The sequence below is a fragment of the Dermochelys coriacea genome, chromosome 1 (assembly GCF_009764565.3).
Source record: "Dermochelys coriacea isolate rDerCor1 chromosome 1, rDerCor1.pri.v4, whole genome shotgun sequence".
NCBI lineage: Eukaryota > Metazoa > Chordata > Testudines > Dermochelyidae > Dermochelys > Dermochelys coriacea.
The window spans coordinates 45,774,112-45,799,299 of NC_050068.2; the positions used below are offsets into that span (position 1 = coordinate 45,774,112).

General features: G+C 45.2%; 1 protein-coding gene across 1 annotated transcript in view; it reads left to right on the plus strand.

The window, feature by feature from the left end:
- Nucleotides 1-1,892: 1,892 nt before the first annotated feature.
- MTUS2 (microtubule associated scaffold protein 2) overlaps nt 1,893-25,188 on the plus strand; it is a 503,536-nt gene continuing 480,240 nt past the window's right edge. The window contains exons 1-2 of the mRNA XM_038385037.2: nt 1,893-2,141; nt 22,468-22,540. The gene's annotated coding sequence lies outside the window, so the exon portion shown is untranslated. The remainder of the gene's footprint in view (nt 2,142-22,467; nt 22,541-25,188) is intronic.

Genomic DNA, 25,188 nt, shown 5'->3' on the forward strand with positions numbered 1-25,188 from the left:
GGTAAGTGACTGGCCCTTTGGGACTGAGAGTAACATAAATATTGCTGTGATTTTTGGTGTAAGGGACCAAATGGCACAAAGGCAGGCTTGCCTGGGTGGCAAGATAGAATGGAGTACCCACGGGGACTGTTAGTGCCTGAGGCATTAACACATGGTACTTGGTTGGTGAAATCTAAGTATAGAACTCATAACCAGTTTGGGGATTCCTTGCTGCTTGACAGTCTGCTCTGAGGTTGGTACTTCTGAGCCACTCCAGACAGCTTGACAATTGCCACAACTGCATATGGTATTCAGTTGTGTGTCTGTATTTGCCTAGACTGTATGTTCCTGTTTTTATGTACTAACAATTAATTTGCATACATTATTGTGGGACTAAAAATCCCTTTCCTAGTCAGTTGCTCAGCCTGCATTTTTGATGCATCCAATATTGTCACTTAATTTGTTCTCCAGTTATCATAGTCTTCTAGATCAGACAGGACCTGAATTTCTAATGTGTGTGTGGTTTTTTTTTTTTTTTTTTTTAAAGCAAAAAACCAAATTTTTGGGAGGGTGGTTCGAGAAGCACATTTTAGGCATTCTTTATACATCATAAATAGGCACAATTTGTTTTCCTTTTCAGGTTTAAGTGAGAGCATATAACAAATTAGAATCTTGACATTTAGAATAGGAACTTCGAAATGGAAGGCCTCGAGCATGCATTCTGTCCTCAGTAAAGAAAGTACCCTAAAGCAGTGGTTTTTCAAGACACTATCACCTTGCTCTGGTCAGCACCGCCAGCTGGGACAGTAAAAGTTCTATCAGCAGCGCTGCCCAGCTAAGGCAGGCTAGTGCTTACCTTTTTTCCAACACTGCTCTGCACCCTGGAAGCAGCCAGCAGCGGATCTGGCTTCTAGGCAGGGGGACCATGGGGCTCCATGCGCTGCCCCACCCTAAGCGCCAGCTGCCACCCCAGAGCTTGCACCTGCAGCCCAAAGCCCTGAACCCAAACCAGAGCCCCCCAAACCTGGAGCCCCTCCTGCATCCCAAACCCCTCATCCCCACCCCCACACCAGAACCGGCACCCCTACACCCCAACCCTTTGCCACAGCCCTGAGCCCCTCCTACACCCCAAACCCTTCATTCCCAGCTCTGTTGGATTGCAGGCATCAACAATTTTCTTCAGCTGGGTCCCCAGAAAAAAAGTTTGAAAACCATTGCCCTAAAGGTTAGCAAACTCAGGCTATTTCAGACCAGGGCCTATCCACATTTCAGACACCAGGATTTAGCACATCATCATCCATCGTGTGATAGCATTGCAGAGTTCTAGCTTCTAATGCTAATGGTCAGAGTAATGGTCCCTGAAACAGTGTTGTCTACTGCAACTGTATCTCAAATCTCACAGTACTGGTGTCTTTCTGTTTTTTAAATCCCCAGCATCTGGAATCATGGTGTTGTTACATGAGAATCCCAGCCTTCATTTAATAAAAGGTTTTAGCCCTCACACTTGCAGAGAAAAGCCTGAAAATGTGAACCCTAAGGGCTCTGAAAACAGAAGGCAAATGAATCTTTCAAAATCTCACGAGTTTTAAGTCCATCCCCTGATTTTTGTGGGGCAGCTGACTCTCGGCTTTCGGCAGCCTGGGGCTGGCAATGCTTCTGGGAGCGTTTGGGGACCTGCCAACGTCCCATGAGCGGGGCCCACAGAGCCGGGCGCCAGCCCTAGTCAAAAGTGGGACAGCATTGGGTAATTGCTGCTGCTTATTATTTATTTGCATGCAGCCTAAAATCCATCCCCGTGGGCTTTCTTTGCTGTAGCGGCAGGATTGAGCCAGTCTGGACCCCCAGCTCCTTTGGAAAACCAGCCTCCAAGGGACACCGCTGCCGGTGCGCCTGCAGAGGGCGCTGTGGCTCCTGCCTTGGCCGGCCGCGGGAGGCTGGGGAGCGGGGAGGCAGCGGGCGCCGCTGGAAGAGGCTGCGCGCGGGGGGTATATATAGCTCCCTGCCCGCGCCCGCCTCTCCTCTTCGCTGGGGCTGGCCGGGTGCGAGTTGAGGCTGTAGCAGGAGCCCTCGGCTGGGAGCGGGCGCGCTGGTGCCCCCCGCCCCCCGCGTACTCCCGGCCTCCCTTTGTCCTGGAGGAGAAGGCGGCTGCACCGCGGACCCAGGTACGGATCGTGCATCCTTCCCGGGAGCTGCTCCCCGCGTGGCAGGGGCGGGCGGGCGGCCGGGGACTTCCCGGACCCGGCCACGCGGAGGCGGGTTTCTGCGCAGCATCCTCCCAGCCGCGGCTTTGCCTGCGCAAGTTTTGACCGCCCCGCCCGCCCCGCAGCGGGGTCTCGTTCTCGGGCGTCTGCCACCCGGGGGGGGGGGGCTTGAGGACTCCACATCCACGGCCCTCTGCCGCACGGGACCCTCCCCCCCCCCCCCCGCAGCCTGACGGCGCAAGGCTGAGCAGACCCCCAAACAAAACCAACCTCGCCACTGCCCGCTTTTGTGACTAGCGCGACCCGCCCCCGGCCAGCTGCGCAGGTTGCATATTTCCCAGGGCTGGAGAAGATGCTGTTTCTCTCCCCCCCCCCATGGCACAAGACACCTTAGCCCCCCCCCCCCAGCCCCACACAACACTCCCAGCTCCCCACAGAGAAAGGGTCACACGTTCCTAATAAGAAAAGGAGGACTTGTGGCACCTTAGAGACTAACACATTTATTAGAGCATAAGCTTTCGTGAGCTACAGCTCACTTCATCGGATGCTGTAGCTCACGAAAGCTTATGCTCTAATAAATGTGTTAGTCTCTAAGGTGCCACAAGTACTCCTTTTCTTTTTGCGAATACAGACTAACACGGCGGCTACTCTGAAATGTTGCTAATAACTGTCTAGAGCGTGACCTCATCAGGCATTTCTAGCCTTCTGGGGCTGGGACAGGTACTGCAGCGTCTTGGGCAGCTACTAGTCCTCTGAGTGCTGCTCATGTCACTTACACGGGCTGATGGGGGAAGCTGGGCTGCATGATGGGCGTATGATGAGACGGAGTTAGCTGCTTGGTGTCCTAGAGGCGCGGAGTGAGGTGAAAGCTGCATCTGAAGAAAGTCCAAGTGCCTCCTTCCCCTACCTCGCTGTGCTTAGGGGGAGCAAGCACATCTGGTGTGTGGAAGCGCTCACTGAGACCTTAGCGGGTGACGAGAAGGCTGATGCATCAGCCTAAACTTTGAACGTCCTCCTCGCTCCTGTTACCATAGACATAAGCACATTTTTAAAAAAAAAAAAAAATCTTTCTTCAAGATGGCACTTCCCTGTAGGATCTCTGACAGGAATTGCTATTAAGGGGCTAACTTTTGTTTTTGGCTTGTGTAGTGCTTTGTTCATTATGTCCACTGAGCATTTGTTTTCATTTTTTGCATATAATTGCTCTAGAGACATCTTGGGATATGTGTTTGAGCCTTCCCTGGAAGGAGATTAGTTTTGTTTATTTAATCCTTAGATGTTTGTATAATAAAAGTTAATGCAGAAGAAAATGCATAGAAAAGAACTTTAAATATGCCAAATGTTACTAGTATATTTTAAATACTAATGTAATTCTTTGAAACATAGTCTACAGGTTTTTTTTGTTTCAATATCTGACTATTGATAGAACTATTACTGCCTGTGGTGAAAACATATGTTATTATTCCTAAAATGCTTAGTAGGGATAAGTAATGTCACCAGGATTTCTCATATGCTCAGTGAAGAGTTCTAAGGAACCTAATGAATTAAATAGTTAAGGTGCCGTTTACCCCTGTACAGCATCTGGATGAGGACCAAAGGTTGCTTGGTTGGTGCTCACTTTTAACAGCAGCAACACTGCTGAGTTCTGGGTACCTATTGACAAGTGCATAGCACCCACAGCTCTTGTATTCAGTGGAGCTGACCTAATTTACTTCACAAAAAGAAAAGGAGTACTTGTGGCACCTTGGAGACTAACACATTTATTTGAGCATAAGCTTTCGTGAGCTACAGCTCACCACGAAAGCTTATGCTCAAATAAATGTGTTTAGTCTCTAAGGTGCCACAAGTACTCCTTTTCTTTTTGCGAATACAGACTAACACGGCTGCTACTCTGAAACCTAATTTACTTCAGGTGGTGATCTGACCCAGTGTGGTGGTCAGATTTCCTTAGCAGCACTCTGCAGCACCTAGTTACTATCTTTAAAGACTATAAACAATAGTAGCTACTGTGGATTATAAACTGGCATATATCTTCAGTCCTGGGGGAAATAGATGACAAAATCATTAAAGATGGCGGACCTGACTCTGCAATCCAAACTCAGACAAAACACCCATAACTACAGAATAAGGTCATAGTTAATCTTCCCCCCTACATTAGTGTAACATGGTAGGGATCAGTGTGATTTGCTAGGGGCAAGCCACTGAGGCTCTTGTCATTTATTATTGTCTAGTGTGAAGTATTTGTACACACATAACGGTATATTTTTGCAACAGATAGATATAAGATTGTTACAAAGGCACCTGGTAGCAACTCCATAATTGCATTTTGAAATAGGACCTAAATTCTGGGTTTTTGTCTAAATGTTAGTGGCCAGTTGGGATGAGACTTCACACAGGGTTAGGGTTTTCTGTCCTTCGGGTTTTCCGATAGACTTCGGTTTCTACACATTAACTTTTGAATATTTTGCCTTGCATTTGGGTATCTGAATTTTCCTTGGTAGGCCAGCTTTTTCATTGTTTTTTAAGCAAGAGCTACATTTCTGAAGCAATGTAGTATAGCACCAGAACTTTAGGGTAGCATTAATAAAGTATTGCCAAAAGAGTTAGCAGATATAATTTAATTTATTGGTGGAAGCAATAGTTTGTTTAGGTTAAATAGCAGTTGCCATAACATACGAGTTAGGAACAGTTCTTGTAGAGGTCACCCTAGTGCACCCCTGTGGTCAGGTGTGGTGCTGCAGGTGAGCCCCTGCCTTAGTGTTCCATCACCTGTGAAACAAACAAGTCCAAGAAGGCCTTTCTAATATTAAAAATCATCCTCATCAGTGGGTATCATCATTTTAACAGAAAAGGACAACATGAAAACAAAATAAAAGCTTCAGTCAGCTCCTCCACAAGAAACTCTCTGCCTCTGGGTTAATCAGTCTTACATCATGTCCCTCTAGCCATAGAGTGCACACTCAGGCTAAATTCCCTGCCTGGATCTTAGGCCTCTGTTAAGTGATCAGCCAAATGCCACCCTTCTCCTGACAGTGCTGAATGAACAAGTTCCAAGTAGCTCCCAAAGAGGTCCCATGCCCAGTTTGTTCTTCTGGGCTGCTTTGGGCCCTTGCTTGGGAGTTGTTAAATACTCCCAGTAATACATTAACGTCTTTCCTGGAAAAACAAAGGCTTGGTGCAAGACCCAGGTGTGGGTGTGGGGGAAGAGAAGTGACGTTTTGCCACTTTTTGGAGTCCCTGGACTCTGAGCTGGGCTGCTCTAAGTTATGTCTAGATAGAATGGCCCTTTGAGAGTGGCCCTTTGGCAGCCATTGTATCAGCCAAGCGCTGCCTGAGTACAGAGATGCTCCAACCACGTTCTCTTCCTTGACATGCTAACGGCTGAGTGGGATCATGTTAGAGCTCTTTCTGCCACCTGAGATTCCTCCAGTCTGGGGCAATCCTCATTTCGCTGTTTAAACTGACTGTACAGCCCCTTTTTTACTGCCAGGGCAATACAAAGGGGCTGGAGCAGATCTGAGGAGCTTGTATTTTATTATTATGATTTAAAAAACAAAACAAAACCAGCACAGCAATACTATGGCATTAGCAGGTGCTGTTATGTCATAAGTAAAGGTGAAAGCTAAAGAGAAAAGTGAAGATTCAGGGCATCATAACGGATCTATACAGCCTTGGCAGGATTTGCTGATGCCAACATTCCAGAATCATTATGATGGGTTGTGCAGAGGGAATGTCTTAGAGTTCTTGTCTAAAGCTCAAGATACCAGTAAAGACCTGCTCACCAGATAGCTTCACTCTGTACAAGACCTTCAAGTAGTGTCCCTATGGGTGCTCACAAGAACGGCCATACTGGATCAGACCAAAGGTCCATCTAGCCCAGTATCGTGTCTTCTGACCGTGGCCAATGCCAGGTGCTTCAGAGGGAATGAACAGAACAGGTGATCCATCCCCTGTCACCCATTCCCAGCTTCTGGCAAACAGAGGCTAGGGACATCATTCCTGCCCACCTTGGATAATAGCCATTGATGAATCTATCATCAATTTCATTCGCCATTTTGTTGCCCAGGCACCCAGTTTTGTGAGATCCCTTTAACTCCTTCGGACTTATCTTAAATAGTTTTGTATCGTATGCAGATTTTGCTACCTCACTGTTTTGCCCCTTTTTCCAGATCATTCTTACAGTTAAGAAGTTTTTCCTGAGATTTAATCTAAATATGCTAGTCTGTAGTTTGAATCCATTGCCTCTTGTCTCTGTGGCAAGAGAACAACTTTTCTCCATCTTTAATTCTTCAGCCCTGTTCACCTGAATTCATTCAGATTTGTCAAAGATCTGATGTTTACTTATCCTGATGTGCATCCCTTCCCCTTTATTTTCTATGATAACGTTGCTAGTCATCTGGTCACGTTTTTTTGAGAGACAACTGAAGCAAAGTAGGCTTTGGGCAGCTCTGCCTTCCTATCATCTTCTGTTACCAGCTCATCTTCTCCACTGAGCAGTGGACCAACACCATCCCTGATCTTTCTTTTGTCTGACGTATTTGAAGAATGCCCTCCTGTTGCTAACATTCCTTGCCAGCTGTAACTTATTCTTTGCTTTGGCTTTCCTGATTTTTGTCCCTACATGCTCATGCTATTCCCATGTTTTCTTCCTTGGTGACATGCTCCTCCTTCCATTTCCTGTGTGTCCCCTTTTTGGGTTTTAATTAGCTAAAAAGCTCCTTGTGCAGCCACATTGGCTTCCTGTGGCTCTTAGCTATCTTTTGCATTGGAATAGTTTTGATGTTGACCCTCTAGTACAGGGGTCGGCAACCTTTCAGAAATGGTGTGCCAAGTCATCATTTATTCACTCTAAGGTTTTGCATGCCAGTAATACATTTTTAAAGGTCTTTCTATGTCTTTAATATATAACTAAACTATTGTTGTATGTAAAGTAAATAAGGTTTTTAAAATTTAAATTAAAATGCAGAGCCCCCCCAGACCAGTGGCCAGGACCCAGGCAGTGTGAGTGCCACTGAAAATCAGCATGCCATAGGTTGCCTCCCTCTGCTCTAGTATTACATCTTTTAGGAACTGCCTGCCCCCTTCATCTCCTCCTTTTTTCTTCCTAATGGCATGCACCTTTCAATTGGAGATTTTTAGGTGGCAGTGCCTATTTAGCTCATGTATGCTCCTGTCAAGTTTCCTTCCCCACTCTGAACTCTAGGGTACAGATGTGGGGACCTGCATGAAAAACCCCCTAAGCTTATTTTTACCAGCTTATGGTCAACTTCCCCAAGGTACAAACTATTTTACCTTTTGCCCCTGGACTTTATTGCTGCCACCACCAAGCATCTAACAAATATACAACAGGGAAAGAGTCCGTTTGGAAAAGTCTTCTCCCCTCCCCCCCCAAAAAAATCCTCCCAAACCCTACACCCCCTTTCCTGTGGAAGGCTTGATAAAAATCCTCACCAATTTGCATAGGTGAACACAGACCCAAACCCTTGGATCTTAAGATCCATGAAAAAGCAATCAGGTTCTTAAAAGAATGTTAATTGAAGTAAAAGAATCACCTCTGTAAAATCAGGATGGTAAATACCTTACAGGGTAATCAGATTCAAAACATTGAGAATCCCTCTAGGCAAAACCTTAAGTTACAAAAAGACAAACAGAATATACATTCCATTCAGCACAACTTATTTTCTCAGCCATTCAAACAAAACAGAATCTAATGCATATCTAACTAGATTGCTTATTAGCCCTTTACAGGAGTTCTGACCTGCATTCCTGCTCTGGTCCCAGCAAAAGCAGCACACAGACGGAGAGAACCTTTGTTTCTCCCCGAATCCAGCTTTGAAAGTATCTTGTCTCCTCATTGGTCATTTTGGTCAAGTGCCAGCGAGGTTATCCTAGCTTCTTAACCCTTTACAGGTGAAAGGGTTTTTCCTCTGGCCAGGTGGGATTTAAAGGTGTTTACCCTTCCCTTTATATTTATGACACGCCCCCCCAAATCACAGATAGGGTGAAACGCTGGCTGTGATTTCTTCCTGGAGCTCTAGGAGAAAATGGAGTTAATAAGATACATGCACCTCTAAATATACTACCAAGTATATAAAGACTAACAATATTTTCCACATCTCAAGGACGATTTTAACCAGTTGATTCTGGGAAACTTTCATGGGAGAGTGCATCAGCCACTTTGTTAGAAGCTCCTGAGATGTTGGATGTTGAAATCAAAATCTTGGAGAGCTAAACTCCAACGAATAATTTCTTTTTTTTGTTATTTCCCATGACGGTATGAAGCCACTGTAGCGCAGAATGGTCGGTTTGCAGGTGGAAACGCTGTCCCCAAACATGGGCGTCGTTTTTCCAGAGCATAGACAATGGCGTAACATTCTTTTTCACTGACTGACCAGACAGCTTCTTTCTGAGAAACGCTACAGGGCGGAATTTTTGATCCGGTCCTTCCTGCGTTAAAACTGCTCCCACACCACACTCGGACGTATCTGTGATTACTAGGAACGGTTTGTCAAAGTCTGGGGCCCTTAGTACAGGGTCAGACACAAGTGTCGCTTTAAGCTGGTTAAAGGCCTTCTGACACTCTTCAGTCCACTGAACGGCATTTGGCTGTTTCTTTTTGGTTAGGTCTGTCAGTGGGGCAGCGATTTGGCTGTATTGCAGTACAAATCGCCTGTAATAACCGGCCAAGCCTAAGAAGGATTAGATCTGTTTCTTTGACTTTGGGACAGGCCACTTGGATAGCATCCACTTTGGCCTGTAGGGGGTTGATGGTTCCTTGACCCGCCTGGTGTCCAAGGTAAGTCACTCTGTTTAGCTTCTTTGACACTTCTTAGCCTTAACAGTTAGTCCTGCCTCCCTTATATGCTCAAAGACTTTTTGTAGATGTGCCAGGTGTTCGCCCAGGAATCTGAAAATATGGCCACATTGTCAAGGTAGGTGACTTCATATTCTCCTAATCCTGCTAGGAGACCATCTACAAGTCTTGGAAGGTAGCGGGTACATTCCGCAGCCCAAAAGGGAGTGCATTAAATTCATACAGCCCGACGTGTGGTGAAGGCTGACCTTTCCTTTGCAGATTCATCTAGCGGTACCTGCCAGTACTCCTTGGTTAAGTCCAAGGTAGAGATGAACTGGGCCCATTCCAGTTTCTAATAGTTCATCTGTGCGTGCCATTGGATAGTTGTCAGGGTGAGTTACGTTTGTGTGTGGACTACCGTAAGCTAAATGCTGTATCTCCCCATCTGGTTTGGGAACTAGAACCACTGGAGATGCCCAGGCACTGCCAGAGGGGCAGATTACCCCGATCTGTAGCATATCCTGGATCTCCCATTCTATAGCAGTTTTAGCTTGAGACGACACCCGGTAAGGCTGGATTTGAATTGGGTGAGCATTACCTGTGTCAATGGAGTGGTATGCCCATTCAGTCAGTCCTGGGGTGGCTGAGAACATTTGCGCGTAGCTAGTGCACAGCTCCTTGATCTGCTGTCGCTGCATACGCCCGAGGGTCATGGAGATGTTCACCTCTTTCATGCCACCAGCACTTTTCCTTTCATAGTAGACATCTTCAGGCCACTCAGCATCATCTCCTCCCTGGGTTGTAAACTGAGAAACCTTTAATTCTCTGGAATAAAAGGGCTCTAGAGAATTAATATAGTACACCTTAGGTTTTCAGTTGGAGGTTGGGAATGCTATGAGATAATTAACAGCTCCCAGGTGCTCCTGGACCATGAATGGCCCTTCCCATGATGCTTCCATTTTATGGGCCTGGAGCGCATTTAAGACCATGACCTGGTCCCCCTACTTTGAAGGAACACTCTCTGGCATGTTTATCATACCAGGCTTTTTTCTCTTTTTGAGCATCCTTTAGGTTTTCTTTAGCAAGGGCTAGAGAGGTTCGGAGGGTGTCTTGTAGGTTGGTTACAAAGTCCAGAATGTTAGTTCCTGGAGAAGGTGTAAACCCCTCCCATTGCTGCTGTACCAACTGTAATGGCCCCTTAACCTCACAGCCATATACAAGTTCAAATGGTGAAAACCCTAAACTGGGATGTGGTACAGCTCTGTAGGCAAAGAGCAACTGCTGCAACACTAGGTCCCAATCATTGGAGTGCTCATTTACAAATTTATGTATCATGGCCCCCAAAGTCCCATTACATTTCTCTACCAGGCCATTTGTTTGATGGTAAGGGGTGGCAACCAAGTGATTCACCCCATAAGCTTCCCAAAGGCTTTCCATAGTTCCTGCCAGGAAATTAGTTCCTGCATCTGTGAGGATGTCGGAGGGCCAACCTCCCCTGGCAAAAATGTCTGCTAGTGCCCAGCACACACTTTTAGCCCTGGTGTTGCTTGGAGCTACTGCTTCCGGCCATCGGGTGGCAAAATCCATGAAAGTCAGTATGTACTGCTTTCCTCTGGGTGGTGGGGTTTTTTTTTTTTTGTTTTTTGGAAAAGGACCCAGAATATCCACAGCTACTCGCTGAAATGGCACTTCAATGATGGGGAATGGCTGGAGAGGGACTTTGACCTGGTCTTGGGGTTTTCCCACTCATTGGCATACCTCACAAGACCAGACATAGGTAGAAACCTACTTTCCCATTCCCTCCCAGTGGAATGACCTCCCCAAATGGTCTTTGGTCCTGTTCACCCCTGCATGGACACTAGGATAATCGTGGGCCAAGCTCAAGAGCTTGACCCAGTACAGTTGAAACTACCAACTGTCTCTGAGAATGCCATAAAGAGGACTTTTATACAAGGAAACTCTTTCTACAACAAACCTGGATTGATTAGAAGAGCTGAGAGGCGGTGGGTTGCTCCATGCCATCGTCCAAGCTCTCTGGAGGCTTTCATCTGCTTCCTGTTCAGTCTGGAATGTTCCCTTGATGCTGGAGACATCAGTTCCTCATTGGATTGTGGACCTAGGCTTGGTCCCTCTAGAAGCAATGTAGGGGATGGGGCTGTTTCTGTTGACACTGAACCGCTCTCCGCTGGTGCACTATGTTGGGGATCAGGCTCTGGCTGAGCCTCTTGTATAGGGTTATCAGCTGCTGCCAGTTCCGATTCTGGGACTGGCTCTGTCTGGGTCTCTGGGACTGGATCACTACTGCTGTTGCAGACATTGGCATGGGGTCCGGGTCCATCACCTGGGTCCTAGTAGTTTCCAGAACAGAGCTAGGCGGGATGGCTTGCTTAGCCTGGCTGCGGGTGAGCATTCCCACCCTCTTGGCTAGCTTCACGTGATTGGCCAAGTCTTCCCCCAACAGCATGGGGATGGGATAATCATCATAGACTGCAAAAGCTCCTGTACTGGACAGGCAACTTGGCTGTAGGCAAATTGAAAGAGTTGGACTTGAAGGGTTTAATTGTCACTTGGATCTCTGGGTCAATTAAATTGGGGTCCACTAAGGAAGCATGGATAGCAGACACTTGTGCTCCGGTGTCCCTCCACGTGGTGACCTTCTTCCTGCCCACACTCAGTTTCCCTCCACTCCGAGGGTATCTGGTAGGTATCTGGGCCTGAGGACCTCTGGTGTGATTTCGGTGCAATGATCTGTAATCTGTTGGGGTTCTGGGAGCAGTTGGCCTTTACATGCCCCGGCTCATTACATTTAAAACATTGTCCAGCTGACAGGTCACTGGGGAGAGGTGGATTGCTGGAGAACAGTGTGGCAGGATGATAAGGTGTTTGGAGTATTCTTTGGTGTGTAGTTGGGGGGCCTTGGGCTGCCCCTGGTAGTAAGATGTGGTCTGAGGGTGTCCCTTCCGGTATCCGCTCCAACTGCGACCAGGGTTGTTCCTCTCTCTTCCCTCCACCCATTTTTGTTCCGGCTTGCCCCACCTCTCTGGTGGTCTGGGACTGCTCGTATCGATCAGCATAAGAAGCAAGACTTTCTGCTGAGTCCATTTCCTTATCCCATAAACGCTGTTTTATTTCCTCCTTGGACATGTTCAAGAATTGCTCCTGAGCTATCCAATCACACATTCTGTCAAATCTAGTGACACCCCTTCCTTGGACCCATTTATCTAACAGAGCCTTCATCTGGTTTAGATAAGCCACATTACTTAGTCCAGGCCCTCTCTTAAGGGTTTGAAATTTTACTCTGTACATTTCAGATGTAATTTGAAATTGCTTTAAAACCAAATCCTTGAACTTATTATAGTCAGAAGCCTCTCAATAGGCATCTTATTGAATATGCCCAGAGCTCTTCCAGTTCATTTTGCGACCAATATGGTCATCTTGTGAGCTTCAGGAATTTTATGGAGAGTGCACAGTCTCTAAGGTGAGAATATTCAGCAATATCACTGGATTCATCATACTGTGGACATAGTCGCTCCCATTTGTGGATTGTTGGGGAAGGATGGTTAGAGTTATCCAGTAGATTCCGCTCAGCCTTTGCCTTCTCCATCTCTAGTGCATGCTTCCTCTCTTTTTCCTTCTCTGCCTCAGCATGCTTTTTTTTTTTTTTCTTTTCCACCATTTCTTTTTTCCCTTGCCTCCATAGCTCTCCTGTGGGCAGCGTCTTTGGCAGTTGGTTTCTGTCATCTTTGCCTCTCTCTGTTTTTAACTAACTTTACACCCAAGAGTTAGAACTAAAACAAACAAACTTGGCTTGTCAAAACAAAAATACCTATGTTCTCTGATAGTGACAGTCAGCCTACAGAAATTTTTTTTTTTTTTAAAGAAAACAAAACAACCTAACACCTTTGTCTCCAGGCAAATAGACAGAAAACCCCTCTAGTTGCTCTTTGGTTTTAAAAAAAAAAAAACAAAAACAAAACAAACAAAAAAAACTTCAGGTCTGTGAAGACTTGTGAATTTCCCTGCAGGAGGTAAACTACCCTGCCTTTAGGTAGAGAACTCCAGCTCACAAAAGACAATTACCTTTTGTCTCTGCTCTGGACCCCAAGCAGAGACAAAAAAAAACCCTCTAACTGCTTTCAGCTTAAAACCTGCTTTCCAGCAGCCCAAAGGAAGAAAAATATTTCCTTTAAAAAAAAAAAAATCTGTGCTTCTGGTTCAAAAAAAAATCTCAATGATTTCAAGTTAATTCCACCACTCTGCCACCGTGTCAAGGTTCCTTCCCCACTCTGAACTCTGGGGTACAGATGTGGGGACCTGCATGAAAAACTCCCAAGCTTATTTTTACCAGCTTAGGTTAAAACTTCCCCAAGTTACAAACTATTTTACCATTTGCCCCTGGACTTTATTGCTGCCATCACCAAGCATCTAGCAAATATATAACAGGGAAAGGGCCCGCTTGGAAATGTCTTCTCCCTTCCTCCCTCCCCCCCCCCCCAAATCCTCCCAAACCCTACACCCTCTTTCCTGTGGAAGGCTTGATTAAAAATCCTCACCAATTTGCATAGGTGAACACAGACCCAAACCCTTAGATCTTAAGAACAATGGAAAAGCCATCAGATTCTTAAAAGAAGAATTTTAATAGAAGAAAAAGTAAAAGAATCACCTCTGTAAAATCAGGATGGTAAATACCTTACAGGGTAATCAGATTCAAAACATTGAGAATCCCTCTAGGCAAAACCTTAAGTTACAAAAAGACAAACAGAATATACATTCCATTCAGCACAACTTATTTTCTCAGCCATTCAAACAAAACAGAATCTAATGCATATCTAACTAGATTGCTTATTAGCCCTTTACAGGAGTTCTGACCTGCATTCCTGCTCTGGTCCCAGCAAAAGCAGCACACAGACGGAGAGAACCTTTGTTTCTCCCCGAATCCAGCTTTGAAAGTATCTTGTCTCCTCATTGGTCATTTTGGTCAAGTGCCAGCGAGGTTATCCTAGCTTCTTAACCCTTTACAGGTGAAAGGGTTTTTCCTCTGGCCAGGTGGGATTTAAAGGTGTTTACCCTTCCCTTTATATTTATGACAGTTCCCTACACATCTTCATGCCCTATATTGAGGATATATAGAGACACAGGCACTGGCTTCCTTCAGCCCTGTGGGTGCTCCCCACCCCCACCCCACCCCTTCTCCCCACCTCTTTCAAAAAAGTGGGAGGGCTACCTCCCCCCGGTTCCAGTGCCATTGATAGGTTTCAGAGTAGCAGAAAGCTTATGCTCAAATAAATTTGTCTCCAAGGTGCCACAAGTACTCCTTTTCTTTTAGTGCCATTGATGTATCCCAAGATCATTCCTCATTCTATGAGCTCATACTCCATATCTGTGGCCCTGCTAAAGGACATGTCTGTTATGGAAATATGCAAGACTGCTACATGAACTTTAATCCATGCTTTCCTTGGTTGATGCTTCTCAGATGGATGCTGCCTTTGGGTTTGAACTTCAATGTACATTTAAATCAAGGGTATTTAATCCTAGTTTGCAAACTGCAGAGCAAATATCTAAAAATTAGACTGGACAGAACTGCAAAATATACTAGAAGGAAACAACCTTACTTTGGCAGCATGCTGGACAAGATGACTTAACAGGACTCTTCCCTCTGTGAAGAAGTGAGACAATTGCAGCTATCTGTCCTAGATATTTATAGATCATGGATAAGGCTGCGAGTTTGTCACAAAAGCCACAGATTCACATGACTTCTGCAGCAGCCAGTGCAGCTGACCCGAGGGCTGCCTGAGCAGCTGGTGTGGCCCTGGGGCCAGCCACACCAGCCACTGCTGGGGCAGTCTTAGGCCTCTGTGTTTGGGGGGGCCCCCCCAGCAGCAGCAGGAGTTTGGGTTGGGGGCTCAGGGCTGGGGCACAGGAGGGGGTGAGGGCTCTGGGTGGCACATACCTTGGGGGAGAGGGGAGTTCCCTGGAAGCAGCAACATCCCTTGGCCCCCTGTGGGGGAGGTGTGGCCAGGCAGCTCTGCACGCTGCCTCCACCTGCAGGCACTAACCCCGCAGCTCCCATTGTCTGCAGTTCCTGGCCAATGAGAGCTGTGGAGCCAGCACTCAGGGCAGAGTGCAGAGCTGCCTGGCCACACCTCTGCCTAAGAGCTGAGGGAGGGGGATGTTGCTGCTTCTGGGGAGGTGTGGGGCCAGGTAGGGAGCCTGCCAGCTGCCCCCCAAGCACCAGCAGGGGTACCAGGCCACATGCCACCTTCTGCCCCAGCACCTGTGGTGCCCTCCAGGCCCCCACCCCCTAAAGTTTTAGTCAGGGGTATTTAGTAAAAATCATGGACAGGTTATGGCCCATGAATCTTTGTTTACTGCCAATGACCTGTCCATGACTTTTACTAAATACCCATGACTAAAATGTAGCCTTAATCATCAATTAACATAATATGTACATGCTGATCTGTATATAGCCTGGTCCTAAACAACGGTAGCTCTTAAGTGTTGTTTCTTAGATGAGCTGAATTTGCATGCATGGAAGCATAAGATCCTGTGTGCAGTCTAATTGTTTAGCTTAGTCTAACTGTAAAAGAAATGTAACTATAAAAATGATGCAGGCTTCATCTTACAGCTCTCATTGATCAAAGTCCTGTTATATGAAATGAGAACAGTGCAAGCTTACAGACTATTAGATAACACAGCAGAGTTTATGGCCCAATTCTGTAGCCTTTACTCATGTAAATCGACTCTTGATTTCATGAGGCTCTCTGATACTAATGCTGGAGAAAGAGAAGCCTGAAACCTCAAAATTGCACTCGGAGCAGCCCTCAAGTGCATGTGGGGCAAAGGTGGCTTAATCCCACCTCTATGAATCTCCAGTTCTATTGCTGGGTCATCTTCAGCATAAATTAGAGCAGCCTTAAGGTAAAACCTATCCAACTGAAACTATAACATTGGAGTCTGATGAACCCAAAACAATTTTTAAATGCACAGCTTTTTTTAAACATCAACTCACAGAAAATCAGCACTGTTTGTTCCTCTTATACAATAGCAATGTCTCTGGAATTTTAGAGAAGCCACAGGCTATATGTCTATTACATAACAAATGGAAGCTGTACTAATCTATGCTGGGCTGCCTATGACCTCAAGCAACTGTTCCAGCAACTAGGAATAGCGCTAGAGAGGAGATGTCATAGCCAAACTCCCTATGCCGAGGCTTCAGTGATAAGATGGAGCAGAGTTGCTACACTGCAAGAGAGTCCCTGCCAGACAGGTCTGATGGGTTTATAGTCCTCTTCTGCTAGAAGAGGGACTGTAGCGTAGTGGTTCTCAAAGCCGGTCCGCTGCTTGTTCAGGGAAAGCCTTGGCAGGCCAGGCTGATTTGTTTATCTGCCACATCTGCAGGTTCGGCCGATCGTGGCTCCCACTGGCTGCGGTTCACCGCTCCAGGCCAATGGGGGCTGCGGGAAGCGGTGAAGGCCGAGGGCTGTGCTGGCTGCCCTTCCCGTAGCCCCCATTGGCCTGGAGCGGCAAACCGCGGCCAGTGGGAGCCGTGATCAGCTGAACCTGTGGATGCGGCAGATAAACAAATCAGCCTGGGCCACCAAGGCTTTCCCTGAACAAGTGGCGGACCGGCTTTGAGAACCACTGCTCTAGATAGCTGCCTCTGCCACCTACTCCACCATGGTAACATGGCTGTTTGCCATGATGTCGTTGGCTGCTTCCCCATGCACTTGTGCTGTAGCAGCCACAAAGGCAACAAGGCAGGCGTTAATGCTGCTTGGAGTGTCATTCATTCCTGACCACGTCTCCATATTATATGTAGGGAAGTATAATTCAAAGGGTTGCTGCTCCCAAGCTCCAGTGAGAAATTTGGGTGTGAGTCTGATTCTGAGCTCAGATGGTGGGCGATCCTACCATGCAGAGAGTCCTCTTCCTCCCCAGTGGGTTCTGCACAATTAGGCAGGCAGAGTGGAGCCTTACTGGAGGGGAGAACAGGATACTGAGGATGCCCTGTCGGGTTTGGCCCTGTGTGAGCATAGGGCAAAATGAAAACTGCACAAAGGTGGCTGGGTGGGGGGGGGGATTTGTTTTGGTGTCTGATACCTGCTAGGGAGTGAGGTGTGGAGAGATTATTTAAAGACTAAATACCAATTTAGCAAATTAGTCCTTTTTTTTAAATATAATTTACCATGTAGCTATAACTTGCTTTTTCTTGGAGTTTATTACTTGGGTGAAATTCCTATTGAAGCCAATAGGCCAAGTGTAGCCCTGACTTACTCCTTGTGCAAAGCTATTGAAATCAGTGTTATTTCATGGACTATAAGCCAGGGCAGAATTGGGCTATGAGTTTCCTTAAATAAGGACTGAAGGATCCAACCCGAGTTTTATTTTAGTTCTTGCCTATTTATTTTGTTTTCTGAATCTTGTACTTATTTGTGCACAGCAAATACCAGAGCACAGCTGTTTGTATTCTCTGTGTATCAACCAGAGAGTGTTTCACGTGTTCTCCACAATTTGCTACACTGATGCCACAAAACCATCTAACTGTTTTTTGTTGTTTTGTTTTGTTTTTTAAGAAGTTTGTCGCCCAATGAACTAGGCAAAATAAGAGTTTTTATTGCTACTGGTTTAACATACAAAATGCATTTGGTAACAGTGGGCTTTTTTGGTTGATACTGTTTTGAGGGCTGCGTAATCCTATCTAAGGTATTTACGTGGCCCCCATTAGCACAGGGTCTGAGTACCAATCTTTAATGTAGCTATCCTCACAACACTCCTCTAATGGTGGGAGGGACTATGACTAGAGAGCCTAAGCATATATTAGAGCAAAGAATTGCACCAAGTCCAAGACTAGTGTTCTAACCACTGGACCCTAGCATTACTGGTACTCTCTAGTCTAGTCACAATGGGAAGATATTCCATTTTACTAACCTACAGGTCACAAGCACAAACCTACTTTGCTCTTTTTAGAACACTCTTTGCTGTAGTTTTCACTCAGTGCTCTAGCTATAGTAGATATTTTGTTAGTGCCCATTATTGTAGTATCAAAACACTTCCTCCCCTCTTCCCCCCGTCTTCTTTATACTGTGAATCTTTATCTCCTTAGCCCGCTGATGGAACAAAGCATATTGAAATGGGTCAGAGCCCAAAAGAACAGAAAGACAGTGAATGGGGATAATTTGATATTTGGATCTTAGGATGTTTCCCTTAATTAATATAAACAGCAGCTGAAAATGGCTGATAAAGCTAAATAATACTGTTTAATAAGCCCTTGTAAGATGAAGCCTAAATGCTAGAAAGCAAACAGTACCAGAGTCCGTATCATGGATGTAAGCATAGGAGAAATGGGTTCAGACATGAGGGGGCAGGAAGAAGTGTGGTGACCTTTTTAGCATCTTCCCTTTGCTGTCCACACTGTGTTTGGATTGTCTCCTGACACTATGTTGTTTTCTGGACCCACTCAGTTTAAACTTTGACTGAGTATAAATCTATTAGCTGAAAGGAGTAAATCTCTAATTTTGCTTTTAAAACAAAGATGTGTGGGTTTTTGGGGGTGGGTTTTTTATTTTTTTATTTATTTTTTAAAAACTAAAAAAAAATCCCTTCTGGGATGTTTTGGGGGAGGGAGGGATTGGAGGTAACTGTATAAAGAGACATCTAATTAAAGCAGTGAAGAAATGGATGGATTAGTAATGAGGCAGAAAATGCAACTAATGCAGTTGTTTGAAAAAAATATACTTTCCACAGTACCTTGTGATGGGGAACGGAAGATGGAAAATAGTCCATATCTGGACTCTTGCGTTAACTCACACAAGGTGAAATCCAGGCCTAACTGAAATCAATAGAAGTTTTGCCCCTGACTTAAGTTGGGACAGGATTTTTATCTGTAGTGTTTGGGTGGATTTTACTGCAGAAGGTGACTACAGCCTACAGGGGAGAAATGAGTGAATAAAACACACTAAGACAATACATACAAAAAAAAAAAAAGATAAATACCATAGTGTACAGTTAAAATATACAGTTAAAATCTCAAATCCTCAGGCGCTAATCCAAATTACTTGTTCTCAGAGCCAAAACTATAGCTATGGGGCATTAGTTCTGCCTCTGATGTAACCCTTTCCATTGGAGGGGCTCATTTTTATGAGTGACCTATCCTCCATTTTTAATTCCTGATTCAAACACACATCACAACTATGTATGTACAGAAATAGATTTTAATACCAGATGAAGGGAAGAGAAATGGTAGATTCTGAGACAGCACTTGCCTTCACTGTCCAGTTGGTGTATTCTGAACTTAGAAAATAAGTGGGAGGAAAGGGGGGAAAATAATCTTTCCTGTGAGGCTGCTGGGCCAGGAGCCATATTAGCTGTCCTTGTCACAATGTTTGCGTGTAACTAAATGCATAACTTCAACAGACTCGAAAAATATAATTTCGATCAGTCCTTCAACAACAGGGCATGTACTGAAATAGAAAGAAAAATACCCAACATAGGTTGAAACTACTTATCAGAAGAAGGAGGAGAGATACACAGCCACCCATGTGGGCCAACTCTATGAGTGCTCTTGGGCTCAAGCACTCACTGGAAAAAAAAATAGGGGGTGTTTAGCACACACAGCGCCAGATCAATCTTTTATGGGCCCCAGTGTCCAGACCAGCTCCCTCCCCTCTTCCCCCACTGCGCTCTGAGATCCCACCCCCAATCGGTATCTTCCCTCCCAAGACTCCACTTCTGCACCAAGGCCCCACCCTCGCTCTGCCGCTTCCTCCCCAGGCGTCACCCGCTGCGCGCAAAGAGTAGAGTGGAGCACCCACTGGCAAAACCAAGTCAGCGCCTGTGCAGCCACCAGTCTCAAAATTGTTGCTTTAAAGGCTCAGCATGTATGTTTTTGCCAAATGTAAAGGGCCAGTCCATTTCCACCACCAAGGCATGCTAGGAGAAAGTACCTGTAAGATGGCAGACCGAGGCAAGTCAGTAGAGAATGGGTAGTGACTGAGAGTTTGTCTTGGAGGAGACTGCTTCTCTTTATGTCACTACTAGATAACAAGGAGAAAGTCTTTTTTGAAAAAGAGGGAAGACAGCAGCTGGTGGAGTGACAAGAACCCTAATCTATTAGTTTTATATAAAGACCCAGCAGAGGTTACCTGGTGTGCAGTTTTCCAGAACCTACTCCATGGAAGTGGTCTCCAGCCTCAAGCAGCCTAATGGTAGGACCTATCAAAGTCCCTCATCCCAGGAATTTCTTCCCCTCTGAATCAGCCCAGTAGCAGGGGTATTAGCCTTTGCTGTTCTTTCTCTCTTCTCCTCCCCCCCAAACCTCAGGACACGCTGGTATTTTCTTTCATGATTCTCTTCCCAGTCTCCTGTGTGAAGTTTTGGACCCTGGTCTGTGTAGACCTCTCCTTTGTCCAACTCCTACTTTATTTCTTGCTTCTCTTTTCACTGCTGAGTGTTCCCCAGCTTCCTTTGAATGTTCTGTTTGTTACAATTTTCTTTCCTGCTCTTCCACATTTCACCTGTCTTCTCCCTAAAATCTAGTATTCACCTGAAAGGGATTTAAAATGGCTTTTTCCCCCATTGTTTTCTGCCCCCTTCTCTGCTTTCCCTTTACATCTCATCTTCCTGCCCCAATTATTGTCACTCCATTTCTTTACTGCTCTGTTCTCCTTTCTTCCTGAATTATTTTCCTTCTGCTTACTTCCCTAGCTGGCCTTGTCTGCTCTCCCTTCCCTAATTACATTTACTCTCCCTGCCTACTTTTTCCAATGTCTCTGCTGGGGCCTATGGCGTCTCCTCTATCATTGAGCTCTTGAGCAGTATAGTAGAAAGAGAGAGCCTGAAGCATGGGCCTGGCGCAAGGCCTGCAGCTGCTAAGCCCATGCTTCAGACTCTTTTTCTACTACAAATGGCTAGAAAATACCTGTGTTGGGGATGGGAAACCAAAGATCAGCTGCCTGTGTGGAAGGTGCTTCCTGCTGCAGTGACTGGACATGAAACTGGCAGATGAAATTCAATGTTGATAAATGCAAAGTAATGCACATTGGAAAAATGTAATCCCAACTATACATACAAAATGATGGGGTCTAAATTAGCTGTTACCACTCAAGAAGGAGATCTTGGAGTTCTGACAACATCTGCTCAATGTGCAGTGGCAGTCAAAGCTAACAAATGTTTAGGAACCATTAGGAAAGTGATAGATGACAATATCATAATGCCACTATATATATCCATGGTACACCCACACCCTGAATACTGTGTGCAGAGCTGGTAATCCCCTCTCAAAAGATATTAGAATGGGGAAAAAGTACAGAAAAGGGCAAGAAAAATGATTAATGGTATGGATCAACTTCCATATATGGGGAGTTTTAAAAGACTGGGCCTGTTCAGCTTGGAAAAGCGATAACTGAGGGGGGATGCGATAGAGGTCTGTAAAATCATGACTGGTGTGGAGAAAGTGAATAGGGAAGTGTTATTTACCCCTTCACAGAACACATGATCCAGAGATCACCCAATGAAATGAACAGGCAGCAAGTTTAAAACAAACATGAGGAAGTACTTCACACATCTCCAGTCAGCCTGTGAAACTCGTTGCCAGGAGACACAAAGAGCAAAAGTATAACTGGGTTCAAAAAAAGAATTAGATAAGTTCATGCAGGACAGGTCCATCAGGGTCTGTTAACCCAGATGGTCATGGATGCAACCCTATGTTGTGGGTGCCCTTAAACCGCTTGCTTCTAGAAGCTGGGATTTGACAACAGGGGGATGGATCACTCGATAATTGTCCTGTGCCTCTGAAGCATCTGGCACCAGCCACTGTCTGAAAACATGGACCATTCATCTGACCCAGTATGGCCATTCTTATGCTTTGTATTTAGTCACCAGAGGCCCTTGCCATGAATGAGTGCCCTCCCCCCCCCCCAACAAAATGTGACAAAGGGACAGGTGTTAGCCTGACACTTAAAATCACCCAAATCCAAACAACTCTGTCCCCCTGAAATAAAGTATTCCCCAAAGAAACCTGAGAGACAAGGTGGGTGAGGAAATATCTTCTTTGGACCCAACATCTTTGTGAAAGAGACAAGCTTACACAGAACTCTTCTTCAGAAATCCGTCGGCTTCAGTACTAATCTTCCCCCCAGTTCAACTGATGTACTCCTAAGTGATAGTACCCAAAGACATAGCTAGTTTATTAATTGACTGTGAAGATTGTTGTAAGCAGGATTGATAGAGGAACAGTGTGGACATTTGGAGTTCTTGGTTCACAAGGGCCTGTACCTCCCAATGTTTAAAAAAAAACCACCCAACAAAATATGGACCAATTTGTCTGTGAACTAGTTGCAGGAAACTGAGAAATAAGCACAATCAGAAGTAAAGATTTTTTGACAGGTTTAATCTTAAGCAAGATGTTTACAAAACAAAATAGGACGCACCATGTGTGTACTCTTGACAACCCATTTGTTTGATTCTAAAGCCTCTTTTGTCCTTTTTAAAAAGGTTTCCAGCGTTGGATTGTCTTCTAGGGCAAATTGTCACCAATGGCAGTAAAACTTGTTTTCCAGCATTCTGGGTGAGTTTGTTTTCTGTGTTGATTGATTCTATGATTACATTTGAATCTAAAGACATTTTAAGAACAGTATTTCATTTTTGTACCAAATCTGTTATTCATGGTGGGGAAGAATGGGGAACCTTTCAACAATTCTTGTAAACAGTACAGTAGTTGAAAGAGGTGACTTGAAAGCATAACTAAAAGTGAGACTTTTATACCAGGGGAAACTGTCAAGCATAAATAGAAATAAAAGTTCACAATATTTCTTACTGTGTCTGGCAGTTATACTATATTGATAGTAAATACGATATTCATGTCTAAACCAAGCTTTGCTCCTTCACTACCTAGTTTCTCTTCTGGTTTGATTCTTGTAACAGAGTGTACTCACCTCTCGTGAGCGTCTTCTGCTGGGGGTGAGTGAACCTGTGCGCTCGCTTTTTGCTCCTGGTGCCCCCTGTTGGCAGTTAACTCATCAAGTGGGTCTTCAATGGCTCAGCCCTCCAGCTAAGTCACTCATATTCTAAACATATGAAGGAATCCCTTCCAGGATAAAAGGTCCAGCAGGGCCTGCCCTGTGCCCTTGGTTATGTCTGCAGCTGTCTTTGGGCTCAGTTGTCAGCCCCAGCTGGGCTAGCTCTAAGACTACCCCGCCCTGTTATAGAGCAGCGTCCCCAGGGCTTTCTCCTTGGAGACTCTTTGTCCTCTGCAGTTCTCACTGACTCAGGCCTCCAGCCAGGTCACTTCTCACATTCAGTCCCCTTCTGGGGGTGGGGGGTAACAGAGTTCAACAAATGGTTGGGACAAGCTTATGGTTGGTATTCTAAATGAAACTTGTCCCCTTCTTGGGGCTTTGGCTACCCTGTCAGTGGCTTGCAGGGCAGCATGGGCCAGGACCACCCACTACTGTGGGTCCCAACCCAGGGACTCTACAAATGGCAGCCACGTGCTGCTTCCTTTAACTCAGTTGCCACTGCTATTGCCTGAATCACTTCCCATGTAGCGCCTTCCTCTTCACCCTTACCTCAGGGTTGAAGTTCTCTGTCTGTTCCCTGCTTGAGCAGGGTCTCTCTGAGGCTTCCTCACCTGGAGAGTCGCACAGCCTTCCTTGCCCCTCTGGTCCCAGCCAGCAACTGATCTGCTCAGCCCCTGCAGCTCCTTTTAACTGAGCCCTCTACACTCTGATTGGCTGCTTTCCTGCAGTCTCTCTAGGCAATCTGAGAGGACCCACTTTCACTGCTCCTTTTCTGGGTGAGGTTTGGTAGGACCATGAGGCCTCCAGCCAGGGGCCTTAAAAGACCTGGTACATCCTGTCACAATTCTCTAGAGGAGTATTAAAGCCATTTGTGGGACAGTCACATAACCATTGTGGTAATGGTTTTTTGATGTTGTGGGGGAGAGGTGGCCATACTCTGATCTCAAAATCATATGAGCGAAATTGTAACCTGCAGTTCCTACTGATTTTTGGTGTGGCTTACACAATTTTTTGTACTGGTGTAAGTATTTCAGTTTGCGGTACAATTATTTTTCCTGAAATGGTTATACCAGTAGTACCCCTACTGTGGATGTAGTTACACTGCTATAGCCTGTTCCCCTTCCCGTATAGGAATAAGCTATACTGGTATAAACATTTATACTTGTGTAACTGCATCCACACTGGTATGGGGAGGGGTTGTACAATTTTATCTATACCAGTATAGTTAAAGCAGTACAACTTTTGTGTGAAGAGAAGGTCTTCATTTAGACTTGCATGTGTATATCTGAGAAAATGGCCTGATACTGCATGGGAATGGGAGCTTGCTATGGATTGGACCTGGAATTTGGCCCATGATTATGGCTTTGCTTCAAGCCAAAGGGAAGATGCACTTAATTGCAATAGGGAGGGGAAAACAGAAAAAAGTGCATGTGAAATATACTTCCTTTTGTATAAATGTCTTTGTCTTTCCCAGTTTGCTTCAATAGTCTTCAGTGTTTGGCTGAAAATGATGAGGTCCAAAGCAGTACCACGGTAGATAGCACTGCGCTATTAACTTTATATGTTTTTGATTTTTGTATAACCATGCTTAAAGGAGATAAGAAAATATAAACAGGCGAGGGATTAGTTTCTCCAGTTGTCCCCTTCTAAATGCCATAATTAAGATGTTCCCACTCATTAATAAAGTCCTCTAAATTTCACTGTTAATAGGCATCAAATGGTTTCATTAATTTAATGCATTTGGTTCCATTTTTATGAATTAATCTGTTGGTGGTATTTAAAGTATGGCATTTGAAAAGCTGAATCTGAAGTCTGATTCCTCTCAAAATGATTAAACCAAGAGGATGATTCTTCCACCAAAGAGTACCAGCTGAAAAAGTCTGAGGAATCTTTTAAATGAATTTGCTACATGTAATGAGATTTTGAGGAATATTCAGAGTGTGAAAACCCTTTGAATACTTCAGTGAGTTTTGTAAGAAGAAAATTGCAAAATTAATAGAGGTCAAATAGAGCAACAGATATCAGGCAGTGCCTCAGAATATGAATGCTTTCTGCAAATCTAGAAAAGTGGACATTTCATTTAGGAGACTGAGTTATCGACCTCCTAAAATGTATTGTTTCAAGGGGAGCAGGACCAAAGTGCGTATATGAAGGAATAAAGTGGCACTTATTTTTCTGTGTGGATCTTAGAGAATTT